The sequence below is a fragment of the Sus scrofa genome, chromosome 4 (assembly GCF_000003025.6).
Source record: "Sus scrofa isolate TJ Tabasco breed Duroc chromosome 4, Sscrofa11.1, whole genome shotgun sequence".
NCBI classification, from domain to species: domain Eukaryota; kingdom Metazoa; phylum Chordata; class Mammalia; order Artiodactyla; family Suidae; genus Sus; species Sus scrofa.
In genome coordinates, this window is record NC_010446.5 from 5,898,200 (window position 1) to 5,905,797 (window position 7,598).

The 7,598-nt window shown below is 45.0% G+C and overlaps 1 long non-coding RNA gene across 1 annotated transcript in view; it reads left to right on the plus strand.

Moving 5' to 3' along the window:
• Positions 1–2,381, plus strand: part of LOC110260213 — a 191,153-nt gene extending 188,772 nt beyond the window's left edge. Inside the window, exon 5 of the long non-coding RNA XR_002343061.1 lies at positions 1,982–2,381. This is a non-coding gene — a long non-coding RNA (uncharacterized LOC110260213). The remainder of the gene's footprint in view (positions 1–1,981) is intronic.

The window sequence follows — 7,598 nt, forward strand, 5'->3', positions numbered from 1 at the left end:
AATTTCCACATGCCACAGGTGCACCAAAACAAAACGGCCTGCCTTCATTCTCCTAAGCCTGTCCTATTTGAAAGAAAAAAAAAAAAAATTCTGTACCATTGATCACTGTATAGGAAATGATGGATATATATGTATATTTTTTTTTTTTTGCTTTTTAGGGCCGTATCCACGGCATATGGAGGTTCCCAGGCTAGGAGTCCATTCGGAGCTACAGCTGCTGGCCTACACCACAGCTGCAGCAACACAGATCCGAGCCATGTCTTCAACCTACATCACAGCTCGCCGCAACGCCGGATCCTAATCCACTGAGCAAGGCCAGGGTTCGAACCCACAACCTCATGGTTCCCATTCAGATTCATTTCTGCTGTACCACGATGGGAACTTTTGATGTATCTAATTATTATGTATGATATTTCTATCTTCTTTTGCTACATTATAAGTTTCATGAAGATAAGAATTTTGTTTTATTCCTAGACATAATCCAAGTGTACCTTGCAATTTCTGCATACATTTGTTGAGTGAATAAGTAAAGGACTTTGAGTTGCGTATTACTCTTTATTTCTCCTCAGGGACAATCATCTGGTCCTGTGACTATAGCCTCGAGACATCAATACCTGCATCAACCCAGCTCTGGGCCCAACTAGAACCTGCCTGCTTCAGGGCTCCTTAGGGTAGATTACTTCTTGGGGTTCTCGTCCTCTTCATGTCTTCCAGACAGATCTGTTTGTCTGAACCCCAATAGTGGAAATGGGCCAAGTTTTCTGCCACCATCTGAACAACTTTGCAAGGAAATTCCATCATTCTTACATAAAACAATGTATAAAATAGACATTTGGAAGGGAGAAGAGTGCACACGCCAAATGCATCTAAAACTTACATTTGCGTCTTTTTGTCCAAGTGTGATTGATTTACAGTGTGCCAATTTCTGCTGTACAGCAAAGAGACCCAGTCATTCCCTTTCTTATATTATTTTACATCATGATCTATCCAGAGACTGGATATAGTTCCTGGTGCTACAGATAAGACCTCACTGATTATCCGTTCTAAATGTAATAGTTTGCATCTACTAACCCCAAACTCCCAGTCCATCCCACCCCCTCCACCCTTCCCCTTGGCAACTATAAGTCTGTTCTCTATGTCTGTCAGTGTGTTTCTGTTTTGAAGGTAGGTTCATTTGTGCCATATTTTAGCTTCCAAATATAAGTGATATTATATGGTATTTGTCTTTCTCTTTCTGAGTTATTTCACTTAGTATGAGAATCTCTAGTTGCAACCATGTTGGCTGAAAAAGCATTATTTTGTTCTTTTTTATGGCTGAGTAGTATTCCATTGTATATGTATATGTACCACATCTTCTTAATCCATGCATCCTTTGATGGACACTTAGGTTGTTTCCATGTCTTGGCTATTGTGACTAGGGCTGCAGTGAACATATGGGCACAAGTATCTTTTTGAATGAAAGTTTTGTCTGGATATATGCCCAAGACGGGGACTGCTAGAGCATATAGTTGTTCTATATTTAATTTTATGAGGAACCTCCATACTGTTTTCCACAGTGGTTGTACCAATTTACATTCCCACCAACAGTGCATGAGTGTTCCCTTTTCTACACACCCTCTTTAGCATTGGTTATTTGTAGACTTATTAATGATAGCCATTCTGACTGGTATAGTTTTGATTTGCACTTCTCTAATAATTAGTGATGTCAAGCATTTTTCCATGTGCCTCCTGGCCACCTGCATGATGAAATGTTTTACATTTCTTCTTCTTCTTTGGAGAAATGACGGTTTAGATCTTCTGCCTGCCCATTGTGTGATTGGCTTGTGAATACCATTCTTAATCTTCCTCTTGCTAAAATCTGCTTTCCCCTAATCTCATTTCAGTAAGTAATAGTCAGCTGTTGAAGCCAAGCAATGGAGTCATTATCTCTAATTTGGTTTTGGCTTCTGCCTTCAATGAGTATTTCTTGATTCCCTTCTAGATATGGTTCCAAATAAAGCTGGTGGTCCACAACTTCCATTTATCCCTGAGGACTGAACTCAACCCCAGCCCTCCTGCAGACTTGAGCTTAACGCAGATACTGACCAAGGATTTTTCTACCACCTGATCCTAAGGATGCAATCACGGTCACAGTGGACTGTGTGTGGACATGGTGTCTCTTCAGGTGGCTCTGGTCGCAGGTAGGTCTGAAGTACTGACAGCTCTGAGCTAGCCTTCCAGAAGGCGTGACTGCTCTCCCTGGGCCCCTGGGCTCTGTGCTCTCTGAGCCTGTCCTCATAACTGCATGGTTCTCCTTTGTGAAGAGAAGAGCAGAACCTGGCCGTTCTCTCATTATACATCGAATAGACTTTTCCTAGTATCTCCTTTGAGAGGTGCAAATTCTAATGGCTGGGTTGCAAACTGGAAAAAAAAAAGAGAGGTGCCTATCTTTTACTCAGTGAGTCTGAGAGATGGGGCTAGTGGTTTCTTTGTGCCCTGCTGTCTGTCTCCTGAGGCCCTAACACAGTGACCGATCCACTTTGGTACCAGTACCCAAGGCAAGAGTGAATGTGCTCAGATGGGCATGGAGACAGGTGGGCAAGTTCACTCTGGAGGTCACTGTTACAGGCTGAATTGTGTCCTGCAAAATTCACATACTGACGTTCTAACCGCCAGTACCGCATAATGTGACTGTATTTGGAGATGGGTCTTTAAAGACGTGATTAAGTCAACACGAGGTCATTAGGTCAGGCCCTAATCGAACATGACCAGTGTCCTTAGAAGAGGTGATGAGGACGCAGACATACAGTGGGCGAGGACCATCTGAAGACAGAGGACTGATGTCAACAAGCCAAGGAGAGAGGCTGCAGAGCCAACCCTGCTGACACCTTGATCTTGGACAGCCAGCCTCCAGAATTAGGAGAAAATAAATCCCCATTGTTTGAGCCATGCAGTCTTTGGCACTTTGTTATGCAGCCCTAACAAAGGCAGTGGTAGACGGCATAAACTCCAGAGCTCCGTGAGCCACCGTACTGTAGGGGACTAGCCCTCAGGGAGATCCAGGCCTTTAGGGACCCAGCAGAGTAGAGGGCACGAGATGGCAGAGTCTCCAGCAGAGGAGATGCCCCACCTACTCTACAACTCTCTTATACCCACACGAAGGAACCCTGCAAGTAAGGCCAGGCGAGGACTGCAGGGACCAGGTTCTAGGCCTGACAGTGGGTGACTTGCAATGCTCAGCAAGGATGCTGTGAGCTCAGGCAGGTCCTTGGTAGAAGAGAGTGAACCATTCGAGCTTCTAGGACAAACAACTCCAGGGGATGACGGACAGCAAATCACTTTGCTGACTCAGACGTGCTCCATGGATGGGAGGGCTTCCTCTGATTATTTTCACTGCTGTTCTCATTTAACAAAATCTAACCAGCGGCCCAGGACACAGCGCATTCAGCCGCACTGATGAATGCCCCCTTCCGCCTCTGCGGTGGCCTTCTTCATCTGTTTCCGTTTCAAACACCCCATGAGCAAAGTAATTGAGTTTGAATTGCTTGGGGGAATGCCCCTCCTTCATGGATCCACACAAGGAGACGCTCACAGTTGCTAAAGATTTATTATTTCGCCTCCTAGGTGTATCCTGGGGCTTGTGTCCAGCACAGTGACTGCATAAGGGAAGCCCACCTGTGCCGTCACTTCCAATACCGACACAAATAAATCCGGGCCAGCCCTTCTGCCTTGATCACTTATGGAAGCATCTCTTTCACCCTCTAAAATGGAAACGTTTTTATCTCACAGCCTTCTCATGGGAGCTGTGTCTCAATTAACTCAGTGTCCTGAGGCGCCCCCGTTCCCCCCCAGCCCTCTAGCTTTCCACTGCTCTGGGAAGGGGAGAAGGACTCGGTGATGTTGCAAACACAGAGATATTCCTGGAAACTACAGTCCACGTGTAAATAAAAAAAGCTCACATTTTAGATTGCTCATTACACGCTAAGTTTTTACACGTCATGTTTTTAAGACTCACACAACCCCATGAGGCCAGAGTTGTTCTTATCTCTCTTCACAGGGTCAGTGGTCTTAAAACATAACTGTGAATTCTTAGACACCCCTTCTATGGTGAGGGGGCTCTCTTTCCCTCCTATCTGGGTGGGTTATGACTTTGTCGGCTGGTAGAGAAATGACATACCAGGCTCTCAGTGGCTCCAGAAACATGTCCTAAAAAGCCCACTTAGTGTTGATCTTTATTGGAAGTCTCACTCTTGGAGCCCAGAAGCACCATTTAAATGCCTGACTGCCCCAAAACCACCACGCCAGAAAATCCATGCATGCCTTTGGTCAGCAGCTCCATGGGCACCCAACCTCCCACCATCCGCACCAAAGTGCATGAGAACACACTTGTCTGGAACCTCAGGGCCAGCGATCTGCCAGCTGGAGACCATCAAGGCACCTCCTCTGACACTGTGTAGAAGAGAAGTAAAATCAGCCAAGCCCCACCCCTATTTCTAGCCCACAAAATTATGCAGAATATTAAAATATATGTTGATTTAAGACAACAATTTGGGGCCAGTTTGCACACAGCAATAAAGAACCCAAATGCCAGCTGAAACAAAGAGGCAGACAATGTGAAGAACTTTCCGAGACCTCAGTGTTGACTTGTCATGGATCCCAGGTTGTACTCCAGAGAATCCACCTCTCTAGTCTGACTTTTTAGCAATATTGCCTTTTAGTAGAAAACCCACAACCATATGATAATTATATTATTAATAATACCCAAAGAAGAAGTAGGAATTGGGTCAGCCAAAGAAGTGCTTTCTAACAGTTAGGGACGGCAACACTAAAGGCAGGGATGTTTCAGCCTTCAGAGAAATAGCTTAGTTATCTGTAGTCAACTATGTGACTGCAAATCCTTGCCCAAGGCCTTATCAGCTGCGTGACCCCCAGGACCTCAACTTCTTGAAACCTTTGCCTTCTCGTTTGTAAAGTGGAAAGATAATAACTGTGAGGTTCAAATGAGATCAAACCCCGCAGAGGGTACACACTAAATTTTAAGTGCTGGGGAAGTGCTCAGAAGGTAATTTCTTTCCTCAGGGATGGTCAGCTAGCAGATGTTGTTAACGCAGTGCTTGGGACACTTGGCAATGGATACAGTTTCCATTGTCATGATGGAGGCAGCGTACCATGCACTGCTGGGTAAAGGCCAGAAATTCTGCTAAACATGCTATCATGCACAGGAGGGTAACGCTTCCTCCCACCTTAACAAAGAATTATCTAGCCCAAAATATCCGTTGTGATGCTGTTGAGAAACAGCGTCATAAAAGAATCTATGTAATGTTACAAGTTAAAATAGGTTAACACCTAAGATTCCACCAAGATTGAAGTCCATCCCTCAAATATTCTATTATTCAGGTTTTAACAGGAGAGGATTCTGACCTTTAGCAATTCTGTGATCCCTAGATTATAAGATCTAAGACTTTATGTGTTATGATTCTAAGAAGCTACAATTCTAAATCCTTGGGACTCTATTTATTACTCTAAGGTACTTTAAATCTAAGATTACTTTTCTAAGCTTCTATGATGCGGAAATCTTAGCAGGCTCTAATCTGAGATTCTAAGGCTTCTTGAGGTTAGTTTTCTAATAAACTCTATTCTAAGAAATAAGGCTTCTATGACTTTACAGTGTCATGATGCTGCCATTCTAAGACGTTAATGTGCCATAATGTGCATTTATGATTCAGTGTGTCCAAAGCAAGGCATTTATCATGTTGAAGGTGAGCAATGAGGCTGTATTTCTTTTTTTGTTTGTTTCTTTTGCTTTTTAGGGCCGCAGTCGCGGCATATGGAAGTTCCCGGGCTAGGGGTCGAATCGGAGCTACACCTGCCAGGCTATACCACAGCCACAGCAATGCCAGATCCTAGCTATGTCTGTGACCTACACCACAGCTCATGGCAATGCTGGATCCTTAATCCACTGAGCGAGGTCAGGGATCAAACCCACATTCTCATGGATACTAGTAAGATTCGTTTCTGCTGAGCAATAAGGAGAGCTTCTGAGGCTATATTCTTAAGCTTAGATACCCAAGCTCTTTGACAATCTGTTTTTATAATCTAATAATGATGCTTGAGGAATGGAGATTTCCATTGAAATTCTTCTTTCAGTAAATGAAAGTTCAAAGCCTCTGTTGCAATATAGAGTTAACTGGCTCAGTTTTTACTAAGTTGCACATTCTTGGCTATAAAGAGGACACTAAAATTTGTATGCATAGCCCTGAAAAAACGTACTTGGGGGATACCGTCATAAGGGAACTTTATTTTTTGTCTCCTATTGCATCTCTTCATATGCTGTGAGGGCATTTACGCTCCGCTCCTGCATTATATTTAAGGTCAGTCTTATACGCCTTCTGGGCATGTATGAGTAATTAACACATGGGTCATCATGGAGCAACTTATCCCTTCCAGTGAAATAATCAAGAGTGTAAACTTTATTCGAGTTGCAGCTACTTTTCTTTCCTGGGACTGGCTCACTGCCCACTGCCCCCTGTACCTGGGGAGAGATTCCTGGTTGCCTCCTTTTTTCTTTCTCCATGTTGCTCTTTTATTATCCCACCTTCCTAGTCCTGATTCCAGACCCTTCCAGGGCTCAGGAATAGGGATGGGGGAGAAGGAGAGGAAAGAGGTAGGAAATGTCTCGCTCTCAACTGAACTGTGGAGGGAGGGCTCGGGGCGACCCCTCCGTGGAGGTTCAAGCCGTGTCCTTGTGTTTTGAAGTAAAGGCTTTTTTTCCTTCAGCCTCGCAGGCCTCCCCTCAGTCTCAAAAGGCCGACTCAAGAGTTCACGATCCGGAACTACTGTTCCAGCTCAAAACAGGTTCAGTCTCCGTGACGCTATGTCCTGCCTGGGCCCACGGCCTCACTAGCAGTGGTTACTTTCCAGGGAGAGTTGTATCTGCTCCCCAACACCCCCTCCTTTCGTGAGCCATCGTCACTGCGGAGAGAAGGTCGAGATGCGACAACCCCAAAGACCACCAGAAACCGTCACCGGACCCCCTGACTCCGGCCTTGATGACTCTGAGGTGACCTCTGGAGGGAGAGGAAGGCAGGCGCCCTCATCCTTATCAACAGCCCTGGTTTTTCGAGCTAAGCCTTTAAAACTCCTTGCCAGCCCCTCTCAAGGGAGGACGCCCCTTCCTTTGCTGAATAACGTGAGAAGTGTTTATCCAGTATCTCCCTTTCAGAGTAGGGTTAAACTGGATGCCGTCCAAGTCATCATCTGTAGGGGATCCAGGTTGTGAACACGGCCATCGAAAGAAGAAGAAGGTCCCAAGGAACTGCCTCTTACCCTTCGCAAGAAAGAGCGGAAGAACTAGGGACGGGACCTTTGACATAATCTGAACTACTCCCAACCCTGTTTCCCGCTGCCCCATTTTTCCGATGAGAAACGTAAGATACAAAGGAAACTGGCAGTTACTGGTACCAAGAGACAGAGCCACTGACTGCTGAATGAAGAGAAGCTAAAGTTCAGACTCCACGCTTCATTTTCTCTCTAGCATGACGGGAGCAAAGGTAACTGAATCTTTGGCTCTTCTCCATCTTCTTTTTTTTCTTTTTTCTTTTTTTGTCTTTTCTAGGGTC